We start from the raw sequence: 7,590 nt of genomic DNA, 5'->3' as shown, positions 1-7,590 counted from the left end.
TCACACGCAGCATCTGATGAAGGCAAAAAACACGACAGGACAGGGCGAAACACAATCACAGCATGGTGAATACAAAACAAGGAACCGACGGGACAGGAACGGAACACAAAGGAATAAATAGGGACTCTAATCAGGGGAAAGGATCGGGAACAGGTGTGGGAAGACTAAATGATGATTAGGGGAATAGGAACAGCTGGGAGCAGGAACGGAACGATAGAGAGAGGAGAGAGAGGGAGGGGGAGAGAGAGGGATAGAAAAAGGGAACGAACCTAATAAGACCAGCAGGGGGAAACGAACAGAAGGAAAAGCAAAATGACAAGATGATATAAGACAAAACATGACAGTGTGCACACGCACACGCACACGCACACGTTTGGTGAGACGCAGACCTTTTTTCCCTTTGAGGACCTCAGGGTCAACCAGTATGACACCATCTATCGTGAGGGAAGAACAACATAGGTTAGACTTTACAGCATTAGACAAAACAGCGGCCAGGATTCAAACCAATGCAGGTTAGCAACGGGTGCACAGCAACGGACTTCTAAAGGCCGTTTCTCAGAGGTTTGTGGAGATCACATTGGTTGTTTATCTGCGTTTCATTGATTCCTGGCCAAAGGCTCTGAAGAACTAATTGATGTAAGTGTTTATTGCTAAGGCTCTTGTCTAAAGTAATACTGTGAATCCAGTTATTTAAACGAGGGGTTTCAATTAAAGGGACATTACAATATCTAAGTTTGTCAGATGTTTTGAGAAAATTAAACATCCTAGGTCATCTGTTATGTAGATTCAGCTAGATCTGGCAGCATTTGATCAAGTGTGTGTTCGATTGTTTGATGTGCAATGCCCTTAGTGTGTTATGTGTTTTGCTGTGTAATGATTGGTTCGTTTTTGACTTGTTGAATTGCTGATTGGTTCACGGCCGGATTGTTTTAATTGACGAAGAGAGTATGAGCTGAGCTTACCCACTGGCTCGACAGAGTCCACACGATCCACAAAGTCCCTCTTCGCCATGTATACTCCAACCTGATCAAGTACAAAACATAAAATGACACCTGAGGCCTTCACCTGGATGTCAACACATAAACACTCAAACACGTGTAAACACATTCACAGCATTCTAAACCCACTTGCAAGCCTTTTTTCCTTGGGGAAAATGATGTGTTGCGTATCCTTTAACACACACACACACACACACACACACACACACACACACACACACACACACACACACACACACACACACACACACACACACACACACACACACACACACACACACACACACACACACACACACACACACACACACACACACACACACACACACACACACACACACACACACACCTCAGAGGAGTAATACATTAATCTAATCTCAATGTAATCTGTCATACGCATGGCTTCATCCGTGTCACCTGTTAAAGCCATCACTTTGCTAACGACAACACAGTCATGAAATATCTAAGTGAATAGTCTCTTTCCACAGCCACTTGACAAGTCAACTATGGAAAGAGACTACTGAGGGATATGTAAGTGCTAAGTGAGCAGAACTATGGAAAGAGACTACTGAGGGATATGTAAGTGCTAAGTGAGCAGAACTATGGAAAGAGACTACTGAGGGATATGTAAGTGCTAAGTGAGTAGAACTATGGAAAGAGACTACTGAGGGATATGTAAGTGCTAAGTGAGCAGAACTATGGAAAGAGACTACTGAGGGATATGTAAGTGCTAAGTGAGTAGAACTATGGAAAGAGACTACTGAGGGATATGTAAGTGCTAAGTGAGTAGAACTATGGAAAGAGACTACTGAGGGATATGTAAGTGCTAAGTGAGCAGAACTATGGAAAGAGACTACTGAGGGATATGTAAGTGCTAAGTGAGTAGAACTATGGAAAGAGACTACTGAGGGATATGTAAGTGCTAAGTGAGCAGAACTATGGAAAGAGACTACTGAGGGATATGTAAGAGTGCTAAGTGAGTAGAACTATGGAAAGAGACTACTGAGGGATATGTAAGTGCTAAGTGAGTAGAACTATGGAAAGAGACTACTGAGGGATATGTAAGTGCTAAGTGAGTAGAACTATGGAAAGAGACTACTGAGGGATATGTAAGTGCTAAGTGAGCAGAACTATGGAAAGAGACTACTGAGGATATGTAAGTGCTAAGTGAGCAGAACTATGGAAAGAGACTACTGAGGGATATGTAAGTGCTAAGTGAGCAGAACTATGGAAAGAGACTACTGAGGGATATGTAAGTGCTTTGTGGCAGAACTATGGAAAGAGACTACTGAGGGATATGTAAGTGCTAAGTGGCAGAACTATGGAAAGAGACTACTGAGGATATGTAAGTGCTAAGTGAGCAGAACTATGGAAAGAGACTACTGAGGATATGTAAGTGCTAAGTGAGCAGAACTATGGAAAGAGACTACTGAGGGATATGTAAGTGCTAAGTGAGCAGAACTATGGAAAGAGACTACTGAGGATATGTAAGTGCTAAGTGAGCAGAACTATGGAAAGAGACTACTGAGGGATATGTAAGTGCTAAGTGAGCAGAACTATGGAAAGAGACTACTGAGGGATATGTAAGTGCTAAGTGAGCAGAACTATGGAAAGAGACTACTGAGGGGATATGTAAGTGCTAAGTGAGCAGAACTATGGAAAGAGACTACTGAGGGATATGTAAGTGCTAAGTGAGCAGAACTATGGAAAGAGACTACTGAGGATATGTAAGTGCTAAGTGAGCAGAACTATTGTTAGGTTTGCTTGTCGAACACAAGTCAATGTGTGAAATATCAAGAATAGTCAGATGTTGTCATTATTGCATTATGCCACTCTAACAATAATGCTTGGCCCACAAACACAGACACACACACACACACACACACACACACACACACACACACACACACACACACACACACACACACACACACACACACACACACACACACACACACACACACACACACACACACACACACACACACACACACACACACACACACACACACTCACCGACTTGTCCTTGGCCATCTTCTTGAAGATTACGTTCTTGGGACTCATGGTGGCAAACTGGAAAATCTATGAGTATGAGATCTATGGGTTTACGGAGAGAGAGAGAGAGAGAGAGAGAGAGAGAAGAGAGGGAGAGAAATAATTGATTAGACAAAATCCCCAAAGCTTTCTTTACTAATGCCATTATTAATTTGAACAACCACCCGGTATTTACAGTTAAGTAAAGAATACCCTAATAAACACAACACTGTGTGTATATTGAACATGGTATCTCACAATGAAATACAAACCCCTCCTGACACACAAACCCCTCCTGACACACAAACCCCTCCTGACACACAAACCCCTCCTGACACACAAACCCCTCCTGACACACAAACCCCTCCTGACACACAAACCCCTCCTGACACACAAACCCCAAATGAACATTAACATTAAATTGACATATGACATCTCAGCCCTGCCGAGAATCCAATACGATTGTTTCCCATCATTCCCCTCACTGCCTAACTGCTAACCATCATTGTAACAAACTGTTTAATTTACAGTAGCCCAGTGTGACTGCATACACACTTAAAATGCACACACACACACACACACACACACACAAACAGACCTGTGTTGCTAGAGCAGGAGACAATCGGAGGAGAACAGTGGTGGAGGGACTTTTATTTGTACCCTGTGTCCGTCAATGTATTCCCTGACCAATCAGGTGAGTCTCTCTGCCTCACAATGACACTGAGACAGGCAGACACACACAGATATGTTCACGCACACACAGACTTCCTGGGCCCACTGTACCTAGTTGAGCGGATTGGGATTGGTTCCCTTTGCTCAGCACAGGGTGGGATTAGAGAAGAGAGACACACACACACACAGATGGTGTGAGGGTCCCTCTGACACGAGGACACACACTCTCCAGCATTAGCCAGGAGTCACGCCACTCTCTCTTCCTCACGTTCTGCAGATAAAAAGCCTCACACCCTCCCCTTATCCCACTGATGTACAGCCCAGCATGCCTGATTCTACTAATCATCTCATCGTAGTCTTCAATCAAGGCTTTGGTTAGTAGAAACAGTCGTGTTGTTACTCAGCAAAATGCGGGTGAGGGTTGTTGTTGCTTTTTTAAAGGATTCAGATACATAAAATGGGAAGTAGATAAAAGGGCCTCGTTTCCAAAATCCCAAACTAATCCCTGTAAAAAATGGGTCAGTCCCATTTTTTAATGAACGGTGGAGAGAAGAGGAAAGGTGGGAAAAGTTTGCGATTCAAACTCCTGCCAACTCTGGTTTAGGTACACCAGGTCAGCGTCATTAACCTCCGGGTTGTTTAATGGGCCTTGTCGATTCAAACTCCTGCCAACTCTGGTTTAGGTACACCAGGTCAGCGTCATTAACCTCCGGGTTGTTTAATGGGCCTTGTCGATTCAAACTCCTGCCAACTCTGGTTTAGGTACACCAGGTCAGCGTCATTAACCTCCGGGTTGTTTAATGGGCCTTGTCGATTCAAACTCCTGCCAACTCTGGTTTAGGTACACCAGGTCAGCGTCATTAACCTCCGGGTTGTTTAATGGGCCTTGTCGATTCAAACTCCTGCCAACTCTGGTTTAGGTACACCAGGTCAGCGTCATTAACCTCCGGGTTGTTTAATGGGCCTTGTCGATTCAAACTCCTGCCAACTCTGGTTTAGGTACACCAGGTCAGCGTCATTAACCTCCGGGTTGTTTAATGGGCCTTGTCGATTCAAACTCCTGCCAACTCTGGTTTAGGTACACCAGGTCAGCGTCATTAACCTCCGGGTTGTTTAATGGGCCTTGTCGATTCAAACTCCTGCCAACTCTGGTTTAGGTACACCAGGTCAGCGTCATTAACCTCCGGGTTGTTTAATGGGCCTTGTCGATTCAAACTCCTGCCAACTCTGGTTTAGGTACACCAGGTCAGCGTCATTAACCTCCGGGTTGTTTAATGGGCCTTGTCGATTCAAACTCCTGCCAACTCTGGTTTAGGTACACCAGGTCAGCGTCATTAACCTCCGGGTTGTTTAATGGGCCTTGTCGATTCAAACTCCTGCCAACTCTGGTTTAGGTACACCAGGTCAGCGTCATTAACCTCCGGGTTGTTTAATGGGCCTTGTCGATTCAAACTCCTGCCAACTCTGGTTTAGGTACACCAGGTCAGCGTCATTAACCTCCGGGTTGTTTAATGGGCCTTGTCGATTCAAACTCCTGCCAACTCTGGTTTAGGTACACCAGGTCAGCGTCATTAACCTCCGGGTTGTTTAATGGGCCTTGTCGATTCAAACTCCTGCCAACTCTGGTTTAGGTACACCAGGTCAGCGTCATTAACCTCCGGGTTGTTTAATGGGCCTTGTCGATTCAAACTCCTGCCAACTCTGGTTTAGGTACACCAGGTCAGCGTCATTAACCTCCGGGTTGTTTAATGGGCCTTGTCGATTCAAACTCCTGCCAACTCTGGTTTAGGTACACCAGGTCAGCGTCATTAACCTCCGGGTTGTTTAATGGGCCTTGTCGATTCAAACTCCTGCCAACTCTGGTTTAGGTACACCAGGTCAGCGTCATTAACCTCCGGGTTGTTTAATGGGCCTTGTCGATTCAAACTCCTGCCAACTCTGGTTTAGGTACACCAGGTCAGCGTCATTAACCTCCGGGTTGTTTAATGGGCCTTGTCGATTCAAACTCCTGCCAACTCTGGTTTAGGTACACCAGGTCAGCGTCATTAACCTCCGGGTTGTTTAATGGGCCTTGTCGATTCAAACTCCTGCCAACTCTGGTTTAGGTACACCAGGTCAGCGTCATTAACCTCCGGGTTGTTTAATGGGCCTTGTCGATTCAAACTCCTGCCAACTCTGGTTTAGGTACACCAGGTCAGCGTCATTAACCTCCGGGTTGTTTAATGGGCCTTGTCGATTCAAACTCCTGCCAACTCTGGTTTAGGTACACCAGGTCAGCGTCATTAACCTCCGGGTTGTTTAATGGGCCTTGTCGATTCAAACTCCTGCCAACTCTGGTTTAGGTACACCAGGTCAGCGTCATTAACCTCCGGGTTGTTTAATGGGCCTTGTCGATTCAAACTCCTGCCAACTCTGGTTTAGGTACACCAGGTCAGCGTCATTAACCTCCCGGGTTGTTTAATGGGCCTTGTCGATTCAAACTCCTGCCAACTCTGGTTTAGGTACACCAGGTCAGCGTCATTAACCTCCGGGTTGTTTAATGGGCCTTGTCGATTCAAACTCCTGCCAACTCTGGTTTAGGTACACCAGGTCAGCGTCATTAACCTCCCGGGTTGTTTAATGGGCCTTGTCGATTCAAACTCCTGCCAACTCTGGTTTAGGTACACCAGGTCAGCGTCATTAACCTCCGGGTTGTTTAATGGGCCTTGTCGATTCAAACTCCTGCCAACTCTGGTTTAGGTACACCAGGTCAGCGTCATTAACCTCCGGGTTGTTTAATGGGCCTTGTCGATTCAAACTCCTGCCAACTCTGGTTTAGGTACACCAGGTCAGCGTCATTAACCTCCCGGGTTGTTTAATGGGCCTTGTCGATTCAAACTCCTGCCAACTCTGGTTTAGGTACACCAGGTCAGCGTCATTAACCTCCGGGTTGTTTAATGGGCCTTGTCGATTCAAACTCCTGCCAACTCTGGTTTAGGTACACCAGGTCAGCGTCATTAACCTCCGGGTTGTTTAATGGGCCTTGTCGATTCAAACTCCTGCCAACTCTGGTTTAGGTACACCAGGTCAGCGTCATTAACCTCCGGGTTGTTTAATGGGCCTTGTCGATTCAAACTCCTGCCAACTCTGGTTTAGGTACACCAGGTCAGCGTCATTAACCTCCGGGTTGTTTAATGGGCCTTGTCGATTCAAACTCCTGCCAACTCTGGTTTAGGTACACCAGGTCAGCGTCATTAACCTCCGGGTTGTTTAATGGGCCTTGTCGATTCAAACTCCTGCCAACTCTGGTTTAGGTACACCAGGTCAGCGTCATTAACCTCCGGGTTGTTTAATGGGCCTTGTCGATTCAAACTCCTGCCAACTCTGGTTTAGGTACACCAGGTCAGCGTCATTAACCTCCGGGTTGTTTAATGGGCCTTGTCGATTCAAACTCCTGCCAACTCTGGTTTAGGTACACCAGGTCAGCGTCATTAACCTCCCGGGTTGTTTAATGGGCCTTGTCGATTCAAACTCCTGCCAACTCTGGTTTAGGTACACCAGGTCAGCGTCATTAACCTCCGGGTTGTTTAATGGGCCTTGTCGATTCAAACTCCTGCCAACTCTGGTTTAGGTACACCAGGTCAGCGTCATTAACCTCCGGGTTGTTTAATGGGCCTTGTCGATTCAAACTCCTGCCAACTCTGGTTTAGGTACACCAGGTCAGCGTCATTAACCTCCGGGTTGTTTAATGGGCCTTGTCGATTCAAACTCCTGCCAACTCTGGTTTAGGTACACCAGGTCAGCGTCATTAACCTCCGGGTTGTTTAATGGGCCTTGTCGATTCAAGCTCCTGCCAACTCTGGTTTAGGTACACCAGGTCAGCGTCATTAACCTCCGGGTTGTTTAA

At 46.0% G+C, this 7,590-nt stretch overlaps 1 long non-coding RNA gene across 1 annotated transcript; it reads right to left on the bottom strand.

The window, feature by feature from the left end:
- Positions 1-353: 353 nt before the first annotated feature.
- Positions 354-3,748, bottom strand: LOC124030230. The gene is made up of 4 exons (XR_006837932.1): positions 3,631-3,748; positions 3,015-3,095; positions 963-1,023; positions 354-434 (listed from the first exon to the last, which is right to left on the bottom strand). It is a non-coding gene; the product is annotated as an uncharacterized LOC124030230 (long non-coding RNA).
- Between the last annotated feature and the right edge of the window lie 3,842 nt (positions 3,749-7,590).

Source organism: Oncorhynchus gorbuscha, unplaced genomic scaffold (genome assembly GCF_021184085.1).
Source record: "Oncorhynchus gorbuscha isolate QuinsamMale2020 ecotype Even-year unplaced genomic scaffold, OgorEven_v1.0 Un_scaffold_10056, whole genome shotgun sequence".
In the NCBI taxonomy this organism is placed as follows: domain Eukaryota; kingdom Metazoa; phylum Chordata; class Actinopteri; order Salmoniformes; family Salmonidae; genus Oncorhynchus; species Oncorhynchus gorbuscha.
This window is presented reverse-complemented; position numbering and strand designations above follow the sequence as displayed.